The 12,518-nt window shown below is 41.0% G+C and overlaps 1 pseudogene; it reads right to left on the bottom strand.

Annotated features, from left to right (window-relative positions):
* Positions 1-8,758: 8,758 nt before the first annotated feature.
* On the bottom strand, positions 8,759-9,963 carry LOC147426672 (uncharacterized; annotated as a pseudogene).
* Between the last annotated feature and the right edge of the window lie 2,555 nt (positions 9,964-12,518).

The raw sequence follows: 12,518 nt of genomic DNA, 5'->3' as shown, positions 1-12,518 counted from the left end.
GTTGCCTTGTGAAGAGTTTTGAGCATTATTCTTCCCTTTAGCTTCATTTTGATCCTTGTTTTCCATGGGCTTGAAATTTCTTCTCGCCCCTTGTTGGAAATATATCCTTGAAGCAACCATAGTCTGGTGGATGACTTCGGTGATAGTGTGAGGCCGTTGTGAGTTGACATACTCGGCCATTTCTTTAGGTAATATCGCACAAAATTGTTGCTTTTGTTTCACGAAGTCTATCCTTTGAATGACTGTAACTTTGAGATGTAAATCCAAAAACTTGTTTACATATTTGTGGATAGACTTGTTGAAGGATGCAACCTAGTAACAAGATAATTGATAAACATGGGGGCATCATCATTAGCACCTCCATGTACAAAATCAAAGTTATCAATGTTCATTCTACTCTCTTGGTTATTGTCAGCCATGCTAATTATACTTATGTGTTTACTTAGTGTATTCTTTGGCAACTCAAAGCCTTAGTTGCTACTCCTCTTAGCCTTAGAAAATAAGCACTTAAGTAGATATCTACACCCACAACTGGAATTGGTCAATTATAGAGAGTAGTGGGGTGGGCCGAGGGATAGCTCCTTTTGGAATTCTTATGGCTCAATAATGGTAAAGCCATAGGAAAGTCTAAAAAGACCCCATTATTAAGACAAAATCCCCCGAGGTGTGCACCATATCCCACATAGTGGACTCAGATAATAGATCCTAGTCCCACTTACCCTAATATAATTAACAAATTCAACCATTAATAGGCTACTTAAGGATCTCTCTTCTTAAGCAAGAAAAGAGAAACCAAAAGCTCTGATACCAATGTAATGAAATTGGCCTTTGAACTTTGAGAATAACGGAATTAAGAGAATTAGAGTGAGCATTTTTGTGAGATTACTTTGAAAACATGGAGGGTGAACTTAATTGATGGTAGCAACATAAACATAGTACTTAATTAACTTGGCATGAACAATACTTTTGCAAGAGAGAGAGAGTATTAGAGAATATGACAATAGTTGAGGACTGGATTTACTTGGAGCCGGTCCCCCCTCCAAAAGGCAGTTGTATTATAGATTCTCCCATCAAGAGAGACTTGTTACAATATAATCTTTGTGCTCCTTGTGACCTTGGTGATGCTATGAAGATGGAAAGCTTCATGTATCACGAGCTTAACATAAACTTTGCAAAAATTATTAACTATCCCAAGCCTCAGTCCCAAGGCCTTAAACACCTTCGAGGGTGGAGAGAGCTAGCAAGGAATGAGGATAGGGAAGAGGAAGAAGAATCATCCATAGGAGAAATAAATAGTTCCTCACTTATCATCACTCTTCTTGCTTAGCATAGCATGATAGCATAGTAATGAAGATGAAGAAGATGGCAAGCTTAAGCATTGAAGCATGGCTCTTGGTTGGATTTGCATTCCATAGCCAAGAGTGTTGGTGTAGGCTCTCCACTTCTCAACAAGCTTGGAGAAGGAGATGGAGCTCTTGCACTTTGCACTCCACACAATGAGAGAATGTGTGTGTGTGTGTGTGTGTGTGTGGGAGAGTATACCCCCCCTCTCATGCTTGGTCCACACACCTCTCTCTCTCTCTCTCTTGTATTATTTTATTATTTCATTTGGACATGTGTCCTCTTTTTCCTCTTTGAGAGAAAGAACTTAATTATTTATTTCTATGTATCTAAATTCTCATTGGACCCCTTTAAAACCTATCCAATAGCATTCAAACACATCATGAGGGCCACATGTGGAGGAACATTTGAACATGTGTTTTTTATGCTTTTTAAGTCATTTGGTTGAATTGAATACTTCAAGGACTTAATATATCAAGCATGTAAGCGTTCATGCCTCTTGAGAGTTATCTTTGAATTGAATACTTCAAGAACTTTAGTCATTTAAACATGTTAGAAACACCTCAAGCTTTTGGGTAAGGTTCCCACTAACACTTAGCAATTTAGCAAGCACCTCATGCTTAGGTAAGATTCCCACCTCAAGGTCAGCTCTAGCTTGCCTAAGGTCAAACGACTTTTGAACACTAACTTTTGGAGGTCTTTAATGAAGCTAACCCTACGGTCTTTAAGCTCCATTAGGTAGCATTGCTCTTTAACATACCGTCGCTTATTTGGACCCCTTTTAACCTTGTTCCCGTGTTGAGACAGATCCATAAACACATGTCTATATTCTAACCCTTGTTCCCGTTTATTTTCCCACATTAAATGATCAGTTCAATATGAGAAAATCATTTGGGTTAGTTATATCTTATATTTTATAACACAAGGTGATGAAAAGTTATTCCATATAATTTGTGCTAACGATGGTAGTCCTAGTCCATGTGATATTGCACATAAAGATGTTTCTCTATAGACATTGATAAGAAGATGCTTGATGACTCATAACATAATATGGACATTGTTACAATGCAAAAATCAGGTCATGTGATGAAATTGATGTTTCTATTTGTGACACATATACATGTGATTTGGTATCTAATGAAGATTTTGATGAGAAAGTGTCAATTCAGAGGGGGTGATGGATAATATGCCTGCACTTCTTGCTACTACTTTGTGTATGGAATATGTTGATGATATAGAAAGGGAAATAAATCCTATCTTTGTGACTTATGTGGATTTGTATAAAGTAAAGGTAAAAAGATGCTTACTAGTAGGTGAGAAGGATAAGGCACAATTTCAGGGATATACATATGTGATGCATGCTATGAGAACATAGATTTCTTTACAACATACTATGGGTAGTTTGCAGGACGTTGGTGCAACCAAAGTTGGTCGGAGCTATGAAGTGGAAAATGAAATGCTATGGCACAATTTTAGGGATATACATATGTGATACATGCTACGAGAACATACATTTCTTTACAACATACTATGGGTAAATTTCAGGATGTTGGTGGAGCCAAAGTTGGTTGAGCTGTGAAGTGGACAATGCAATGCTATGGGTGTCTATAGGTGCAAGCTAGAGTGCTAAAGCACGTATGAGGGCCCTGGGCAGGTAAATGATTGTTGAGATGTACGCTTGATGTGGTTAGGCCAGAAAGGCTCCAAAAGGGCCAATCAAGGTGGCATATTGAGGTATCCAAAGTTCTAGAATTGTGCCTAGAAATGTGGTCTTTGAGGTGCTTTATGAGCCGGTTTATACAACTCCTCAAAGGGATCTAGGGTGTGAAAGATACCATGGTCCAAAGTTGGAAGGCTTTGTAGATCCCCGATGGATAGGACATGTGTAGATGGATAGCCAAAGATGATGTCAATGGATAGCTTTGAAGTGCTTGGGTTATGGTGCATGCCGTTCTTTTCGGATTGTCAATTAGAGCTCATATGGGTAAGCTATGGTTAGTTGAAGATTTGGCAGGGGACCAATTGTGTGGCGATTTGACCGCATCGATAGGTGTGCAATGTGGTGTTTTCTTAGCCTTGCCAAAGTTCCAAGAGGTAGTGTGCGATGTGTGAAGTTGGCTAGATTTGATGGCTCATTGATGGAGTCATAGCTGCCAAGATACAACTCGTCGAAGTTAGGTGTAGATGCCAAAGGGGTAGTGTAAAAGTGATTTTTCTAGTTTTTTGGGTGTTGGTTTGTAGGCTTGGAAACCTCGAAATGCGAAGGAGGCCTTGGAGTTCAAATTTGATACATAGGGCTTTCATATGGGCTTCACGACTTGAGCATTGAGCATGAGAGCAGGAGACTGGAGGATTCTAAGAGTGGCACAAGAGGGAGTTTTTTTGGGGGGAAGGTTTTGAAGTTCTTGGGAGTGCCTCAAGACGCGGGTCATGATACGACATGCAAGCAAGGGGCAAAGGAGGGCATGGTTTATAACCTGGGGCGTGACCCCTATTGTGGTATTGTGCATGGGGAGAGAGCTCCCCCCTTGGTGACGATGGAATCGTGCGCTGTGCGAACTGTGCAAGCAAGGGTGGTGGCTCGTTGGGCAGTTTTGCAGTGGCGTGGCACTGTGGTGGAGCAACTGTGGCCGTCGTCGTCTGGTAGTGCAGATGATGATGTGGCAAGCTTGAGGGGCATTTCACACAGCCCAATGGGCACCAAAATTTTTGAAGGCAAGAGGGAAGGCTCCCTTCCCACTAGCAACCTCGTTAGTGCCAAGGAGGGAGAGGATGAGATCACAAAGGGTGAGCTCAAAGCAAGTCAAATCCGGTCAAAGGGTAAAATCCCAAGGGGAAATTGAGTGTGAGAGAGAGAGGGAAATGAAATGAAGTGCTTGTAAAGTTCCAAGGGGCACTAGCAACATCGCTAGTGCTCTCCCCAACTAGGTGAAAGAGTCAGATGAAGAAATTATCAAGAAAGAGGGCGGTGCCCTTCAAAGGTTGCCAAAGTTGTATGTCAAGTGGGCCAATGGGAATGCAAATACTCAAAGTGGATGAGTCCCCCCTACAAAGGGCAATTTTTGTACACTTTAAATGCTTTTTGTCCAGGGCTTTTTTGGGAGCAAAGTTGTAGAGAGCCAAGTGAGTAAGAGAGTGTTTTGTGCAGGGCTTCTTTGTGTAGAGGTGTGTGCCTACATATCCCAAGCAGAGCGCGTTAGTGTTTTTGCTTGGCAACCAAGTGGGTGTGTCATTGTTGTGAGCTTATGTATGGTGTTTTTGGAGTGTGACCAGCTTCCATAACTGCTTCTCGAGTGTCATTTCCCCTTTCCCCCTTCTCTACTTCTTCTACTTTTGTGTCGTGGTGCCGGCGTATGTGAGCAAGCATGCTCCTCAAACCATTTTGTGTGCGCAATGGAAGTGAGAGAGAGGTGTGGTGTGCAACAGTGGTGTGTGGTTTGAAATGAGCTATGAAATGCGTGTGGTAGCTAGTCTCAATAAGTGTGAGTGTTGGTGTGCAACCGAGTGGTGATTTGCTCATGGTGAGTTTGTATGTGCATTGGTGTGCATGCGGACAGTGGTCTGCCGATGAAAGTGTGAAATTGTGAAGGTGTTTTTGAGAGGACAAGGATGCTATGAATGCCCTAAGCTGTAGAGAGGCCTTGGGTTGTGTATTGGTGGGTGTGTTCCCCCATTCCTCCTCTCCAACGTTTCAACAATTGGAGGTAGATGATGATGCATTAATGGATCTTCTAGAAGACACTTTGGAAGGTTTTAGGTTCCATATGGCAACGCACAACATGATGTGAGATGTAACCTCCAACAATGAGGTGATGAGAATGATGTAGAGCTTATGTAGATTTTGAATGAGGTTTTAGATGATTTTATGCCTACCACGGATAATATACATGCAGTGTTCGAGGTACCTCATAAAGTAATAGATGTTATAGAAATTTGTGATCTATTAATCATGCTAAGGGTGTTGATACTATGGAGGATGATATCAATTCTCTAGTTTCTATAGCTCTCATGGGGGATTTTTTGTTGCTTCCCTATGATCCAAGAGGAGTTGTAGACTATCATAACATGCTTTTAGGAGGTCTTGTGTTAATTTACCATTTGTCTTTGGTGGTTCTATAGATTTCTTGGACAAATGAGGAGCTTATGTTGATAGTGTGACATGGAGACTTTCCCTTATGTCATTTGATCTAGGAGGATGTGGTTATGTGCACAGTTTATGGGAGTATATCAATATGTATTATGAAGTAGGGGGTTTATTGGTTAGTGGGTGCTTATGCAATGTTGAGGAAAAATTTTAGCTTTTAATACGATCATGGAGACGAAAAATATGAGCTTCTAATTGTTGACTAAAGCCAAGGCATTTACTGTCAGCATCATGTATACAATATGGCCATGATTTGATGTTTACAAATTTTGAAGCAATTGGCACATGCCACAGAACGTGTAGGTTCAGAGGGGTGAATGTCATGTTGTGTTGTGGGCATGCTGAGAAAAATAAAAAATCGGATGGCATTTGCACAATTCTATTGAGTTGGTTTAGTTTTGTGCTTTATGTGAGTACCAAAAATGATTGTAAATGGTGGATTGGAAAAGTTTCATGCTAATGGTAATAGCTGAGATTTGGTTATGTGATCAAGCCAAAAGTACTAAGGTCCAATTGGGTCTGTAACATGCCTAATACAGTTAAAGTAGCTCAACTTGTGTGGCTTTCACAGTTTTGGGGATGCTTGAATTTGTGCTAGATTGATGTGATCGTTAAAGGTTTTTTTCTTGAGTTGCAATCCAAAAACAAAGTTTGGAGTGCGAAGATTGGGTTCGCGGACCCGATATATCTTTTTGAGCTTCAGTAGGGCCCAAGTTTCATTTTTTATTCTCAAAATATTCCTCTTCTTATACCTTTTAAGTCGGCATTTCGAGACTCAAAGACGAAGTTACCATGATGGCGTTCAACCTAACCTTTGGGTATTATTTGAATGGAAGACCTTGTTAGGGAGCTCCCTCACCCCTCGGTTATGGTATTGGATATGGTTGTCCTATCTGTTGCATGCATGCACTTGTTGTTGTTATTGTCATGCATTGTCTTAGGAGTGTGGTGTTCAGACATGGTGGCCCATCAAGGCCACCCCTTATGCAAAGGTTTGCTTCACACAAAATGATGGTGCAATGGGTTGTCATGGCACCGTGACAACCCCAAGGGGGGAATTGTATGGAAAAAACGGGTGGTTGGTCGACATGCTAAAAATGGAAGCCATACTTCTAGGGATATTCTTGGGGGGCATGAGAAAAGGAGAAAAGAAGGCATTATTTGAGGAGAAAGAAGGGGAGATTATCATTTTTTGGGGGGTGCTCCCTCATGGGAAGAGTAGAGGAACATGATCATGGCAAGCATAGTTTTTAAGGCTCTCTCATGGAGGGAGAGTAGTGGAGAAATTATAACACTAGGAAAGTACATGGTGATGTTCACATTGCTCACCAATATGCAGTGGGTAACTAGTGCTTTGGGCCCACCTATGTTTTTCTAAATATAATTCATGCTTGATTTGAATGATTAATACTCTAAAAAGGTCTTAAATTACCCAATGTGATTTGTTAGTAATATGATTTATCAAATTATGTTGTGGTAGTGGTAACTAATCTTGATGCATGTCATATTGCCAATAGTTGGAGGTGCTATTAGTCTAATATTTGGGCTTATCACCGTAATGTTTTTTTTATAAAATTAGTTGGATTCTTTTGGGACATGTGTAGCAATCTCTATTTAAAATGATTTTTTTTTGGGAAGTCTTCTCACTACATAAGATAACACATGCCCGTGCAAATTGTCATAAATCTCTTCTATTATCATGATGGCTACTAAATGTATGCAAGATTCTTGCCATTTTGGGTATAAGGACATTGTCATGGTTGTTCAACAATGTGTATATGTTTAATAGGATGGATACTCTTTAGAATGATACTACTAGGTTTCTTGGGCTTCCTTTTGGGTATATGAATTCGATGGTTTGTTAGTGCAAACCCTTAGAAACTAATAGGGCTTAAATTTGTGTGGTATTTTTTTGTTTTTTCATAGACAATAAGAGTTTTTGTTTCGTTCATAAGGTAAGTGTCTTGTTATGTGATTTTAAGGTCACAAGAGCTGTCAAGTCTATCCTTACGTACATTTTATACAATATATAATTAAATAGACCCTTTTTATGTACATTACTTGATCTATAAAAAATGGAGGGACATGTAAATGATAGCATTTGTAGACATCATAACATGTGCACACGAGTAATGAATCATTTTTGTTGTTTTTATGGATGCAAGTAAGGAACGTCCTTCTATGTCTTTTACTACAAATTGAAGTTTGTCAGATACTGTCCATCTAGAATGAAATCCCATTAAACTATATTAGATACAAGATTTTAAGACACTAAAGTTTTGCATATTCATTACTCACTCTCATGTGTCTTCTTGAATAAGTAATTGTTTGGTATATGCTTAAACGACAATGCACGAACATGAACACATGGGGATCTAGAAGATACTCTTAACAAGTTAGTTAGCTCAGCAATTTGGTTTTTTTCTTTTTGGATAAAGTAGAAATTGAATTAAGAGAAAAAAATAGAATGTATACAAAAGACCCACAAGAAGGGGGAGGGTCACCCCAGGCAGGGAGGATTACAACATGATTAGCAAATCTTTCATGGAAAGTCTAAGGACAAAATAAAATAGGGGAATCTTATTCCTCCATTGAGTCCATTTTAAGAGCTTCTGTAGTCTCGTCACATATGAAAAAGGATCTTCATGTACAATTTTTGATTGTGTTACATAGAGTAGCTGAGGATTTTCTGAGCTCAAACAGCAGAGCTGAAGGGTGATCAGTTGGAGACTGAAAAATGATTGAGTTCCTTCTTAACTAGATAAACCACAGGATAACCCCCCTCCATATTGTCCATGTGGGATATCCAACCGTTTACAGCTTCATAGTAGCAAATCTTTGAAGACCACTGCATGAGAACTCATAGCCATTACTAGAAGAAGATAAGGACTTAGAATCTTAGCAGAATCTGCACAGTTGAAGAAGAGGTGAGATGTGTTCTCCAACTGTCTTTGGAATCTTGGGCACAACCCTGAGGAAATCCCAATTCCTAGCTCTTTCACCTGTCCATATCCCTTGGTGCATAATCAACCAAAGGAGATAACTCTATTTTATGGCTATTGGATTTAAGCCTAATTACATAAAAACCTGTAAGTCCATTGCCTACAGCTCCATTGCATTCTCCATTTTCTGTTGAGCTTTTGCTTGAGATATTCTTGAGCAACTTTTTTGGATCTATAGTTGGAGTAGATGTTTTTAGCCACCTTTGTTAGTTCAGCATGTGCGGGGTAAGCTCTTGAGGGAAGGTGTAGCTTTGCCAAGATTGAATGTAGCCTATTGATGCACCAAGATATCAAGAGATACTAAACTTATCTTATAGAGATTCAGCTGATAGTGGAAGATGAGAGATGAAGAGATCTCCCCACTGAGTGATACCAGCTTTAAAGCATTTGTGACCCCTCCTTGCGAGAGGGAGTCCTTTTGAACCTGCAAAATATCCAAACCAAGGAGAATCTTGAAGAAAAAAATAAAAGAGTCAAACTTTTTGGTTGGCTTCCACTTAGCCCTTAGGGCCTGTCAAGCTTGCCAGAATATGCAGATCAACTTGGAGCCATAGGGGATATATTCCTCAATAGAGGATGATAAGCTCATTGAAATTAAGGTTAGACTAAGCTTTGTAGTCCTTTGATTTGAATGCCAACTTTGTTGATGGCACTTCAACTTGACGTTGTTGCTTTACCTTGTAAACGTAGGAAACTCATCCTTCACCTCATTGTCATTTGCAATGGTATTACCATTTTCCAGCATATAGATAATTTGCCCTAATAGCGTGTCACTGAGTGGCATGGCATTCATAGTGGAAGGTATTGGCATAAGTATTGGTGGCACACATCTATGAATATTGGCTTCGAGTGTTGGAGACTATACTCTCTTCGGCTGCACAACTTGAGTTGATGTAGGTCGATGCACATGTGTCCTCAATGTGGTGCACATATTTATTCCACTTGCATTTTGCATACTGCTCTGCTCAATAATATTATGGTTTATGGTACCGGGAAATACATGTTCCTTCTTCGACTCCTTAAGTTGCATAGCCATAGCTTGAGCTGATACAAGACATCCAACAGATTTACTCATTATAGCGGTGTCAATTATGCCACTAGTGTTTGGTGTGGCGCTCTTCTTAACATGGTTCAAGGTATCAACAGTAGGCTTCTAGACAACCATCAGATTTACTCATTACAATAGTGTGCATTACGCCACCAGTGGTTGGTGAGGTGCTCTTCTTGACATGGTTCATGGTATCAGCACTAGGCTTCTGGCCACATTTCAAGACATTGAGGACAACCCAGGGATGATGCAAGACTTGATGGGGGGGGGGGGATGCAATGTTGAGGGTCCTTGCAAAGCATGCCTCTAAGGAGGTTCTCACTTGAGGTAGCAAGGATAGACCCATTTAGAGAGTGCTCTTTGGAGAGGTTGGCAGCATAGATGTTGTCGTTAGATGCATTGTAAGCAAGGTGTTGGATGAAGGTCATGCTATCAGTGAGCATGAGGTAGAGGCTTCATATATATATGTGATGGTTGTAACATCCTTGGATGAGCTCATGCATGTGAAAGGTCGAGGGTCATCAAGCCTTTGCCGAGGATGATCCACCCATGCAGCATATTAAAAGTCTACCAACAACACCTTATGTAACTCTAATAATAGTCATGGTGCACCTACAATAGCTAGTTTAGTACTTATAAAATTACTCTGCAAAGTAGGATTCATGTATTCTTGTGTAGTACTTTGCATTTTAATGGATATGGTTGATATGGCCTCATACCTACAAAAAAACACATTTTGAGCTTAATGTCACGGTGGACGATGCCACGACCATGGCACATGAACCAGGCTCGCAACAATGGTAGGCAGCCTCCCTTTCACGGAGGATTGTGCATGCATAAAGTCCATCAAGGAGGTCACGAGTGTCACCCTTGACCTTGAGTGATGAGAGGGAGGATGCTAGGTACGTCACCAAGGTGGTGAAGAAGCTCTACCTCCCGCACAAAGTTCCCATTCTCAACGGCTTTACAATCAGGCTTCCTCTTTCTTGACTTCATCAAAGTTGACGATGATGCAAGGAGGATCTTGTGCTGACACTTGCGATGGGATGCCAACACCTTATAGGAAAAGCAATTGCCAAACATAGGGAAAAAGTAGAGCAAAACCAAGCCCTGCTGTTAACCCTCATGCACATTCCTATCACCTAAGACGGACACTGTATTATTTATTTGGTAGAGTCAGGTACCGGGCTTGTCGGTCCAATAGGAAAAGGGTAAGAGTGATCGCCGATGAGAGGCGCACTCTAACTGGAACATTCAAGGGATTAGTTGCCCAAGCATGGACGCCCAAGTGTGAATGGGGCGAGCTCATATAAAGGTCAACTAAACCTAAAATTCATTCATTCTCTCATTTGTGCAATTGAAGAGTGCTCTTGGTCCATCTCTATCTTCTTCTTCTTCATCTCCTTGTGTGTGTGTGTGTGTGTGTGTGTGTATGTGTGAGAGAGAGAGAGAGAGCGCAATCCAGCATTGTGATGACGGCACAGCGGCGGCAAAGCGGTTGAGCGCGACGCAATGACGGCTCCTTCTTCTTCGCGGCGAGGAATCCTCCACGACAACAAGCGTAGAGCGGTGAGTGACACACCATCGCCATCTTTGAGCTTACTAGTTTAGGCTAGTTGCATGCTTGGAGCCATTTGTGGCTCGCACATAGTGTATCGGCAAGTCCCTTGCATTGACACCTGCGACAGACACGCACATTTTTGGCGCAGCTATCGGGGAATCACCTTGCACTAAGCTCAAGAGGCACTCTGTGCTTCTTCTGTGAGTCTTTGAGTTAGGAAGAAAGACGAAGAAGAAGAAGTTAATTTTTGCAAGTTTTCATTTCTTGCATAATCTCTGTTTTCTGTCAATGCCCACTTGCACAGTTAGCAATTAGTGTGTTAGTAATGAATGAGTGTTTTCTGTCAATGGTTGCTTGCACAGTTTTTTACACAGTTAATAGATAGCTTGGTTTCTGCCAATGTCTGTTTTACCCAGTTTTTTATTTGTTGCATAGTTAGTGTGTTAGCTAGTGAATGAGTAAACAGTTAGTGTCATAATAATCAATATCTAATTCTCCTAAATGATTTTCTCATGTTAAAATGATCATTTAATATGGGGAAGTGCCAGGGGAGAAAAAGCTAGAATATTGGTTAAGCTAGCAGACCGGCCACAGTAGGGATCCAAAGGAGGGAAAATAGGGGTCCAAAGGGGGGCCCATCTGCAAAAGAGCCACGTGAAAAAATGGGCTTAAAAGACCCTAAGGTTCAGCCCATTAAGACTTCCAAAATGCTAAGGTTCCAAAATTCAAAGGTTGTGTCCAAAGGTCAACCATGGGGGAATTGGATGCTTTGTGTGTGTAGAAAAAGTCTTAACAAATCCCTACTAAGGAGGGGGTGAGCCTAGCTTGTAGGGGATGAGACAGAAAGTCATACGCACACACACACACACACACAAGCTCCCTTTACACAAAGGGAATGAGGGACACATGTCAGCTCCCTAGGCCAGATGCCCACAAGGTGTACCCAATTCCTATTGGATGGCCTTGGAGGTGGACCAATGAGAATTAGGCTAGAGTAAATCTAGTTTAATTAATTTAAAAACACTTAATAAAAGAACCAATGAGAATTAAGTCCTCTAGAAGACTATTGGACAGTCTCCCAAGGGGTCCAATGAGCATTCAACAGCCCAATGGCTTGCTTGATTCCTATTGGCCAGGAGGCAAAGGGGTCCAATGAGAGTTTAGTTGAATTATTAAATTACCTAAAGCTCTCACAAAAGGGGAAAGGGGGACACATGTCAGAAGGCTATCACTTATGCTGCTTAATTGTCATTGGGTAGCCCTAGGGAGAGGGGGCTGATTTTTGCAAGGCATTATCACACACACGGTCACACAATCTCATGTGTGAAGTAAAGAAGACTCTCTCTCCGTCTCAAGCTTTAATGGAAAGCTTACCACCTACTCCAAGCTTGTGAGAAGGGAGGCCTACACTAACAACTCTTG

This window comes from Adiantum capillus-veneris, chromosome 24, assembly GCF_014529385.1.
Source record: "Adiantum capillus-veneris isolate H3 chromosome 24, ASM1452938v2, whole genome shotgun sequence".
Taxonomy (NCBI): domain Eukaryota; kingdom Viridiplantae; phylum Streptophyta; class Polypodiopsida; order Polypodiales; family Pteridaceae; genus Adiantum; species Adiantum capillus-veneris.
Note: the sequence above shows the minus strand (reverse complement) of the source record. Positions and strands in the feature narration are given on the sequence as shown.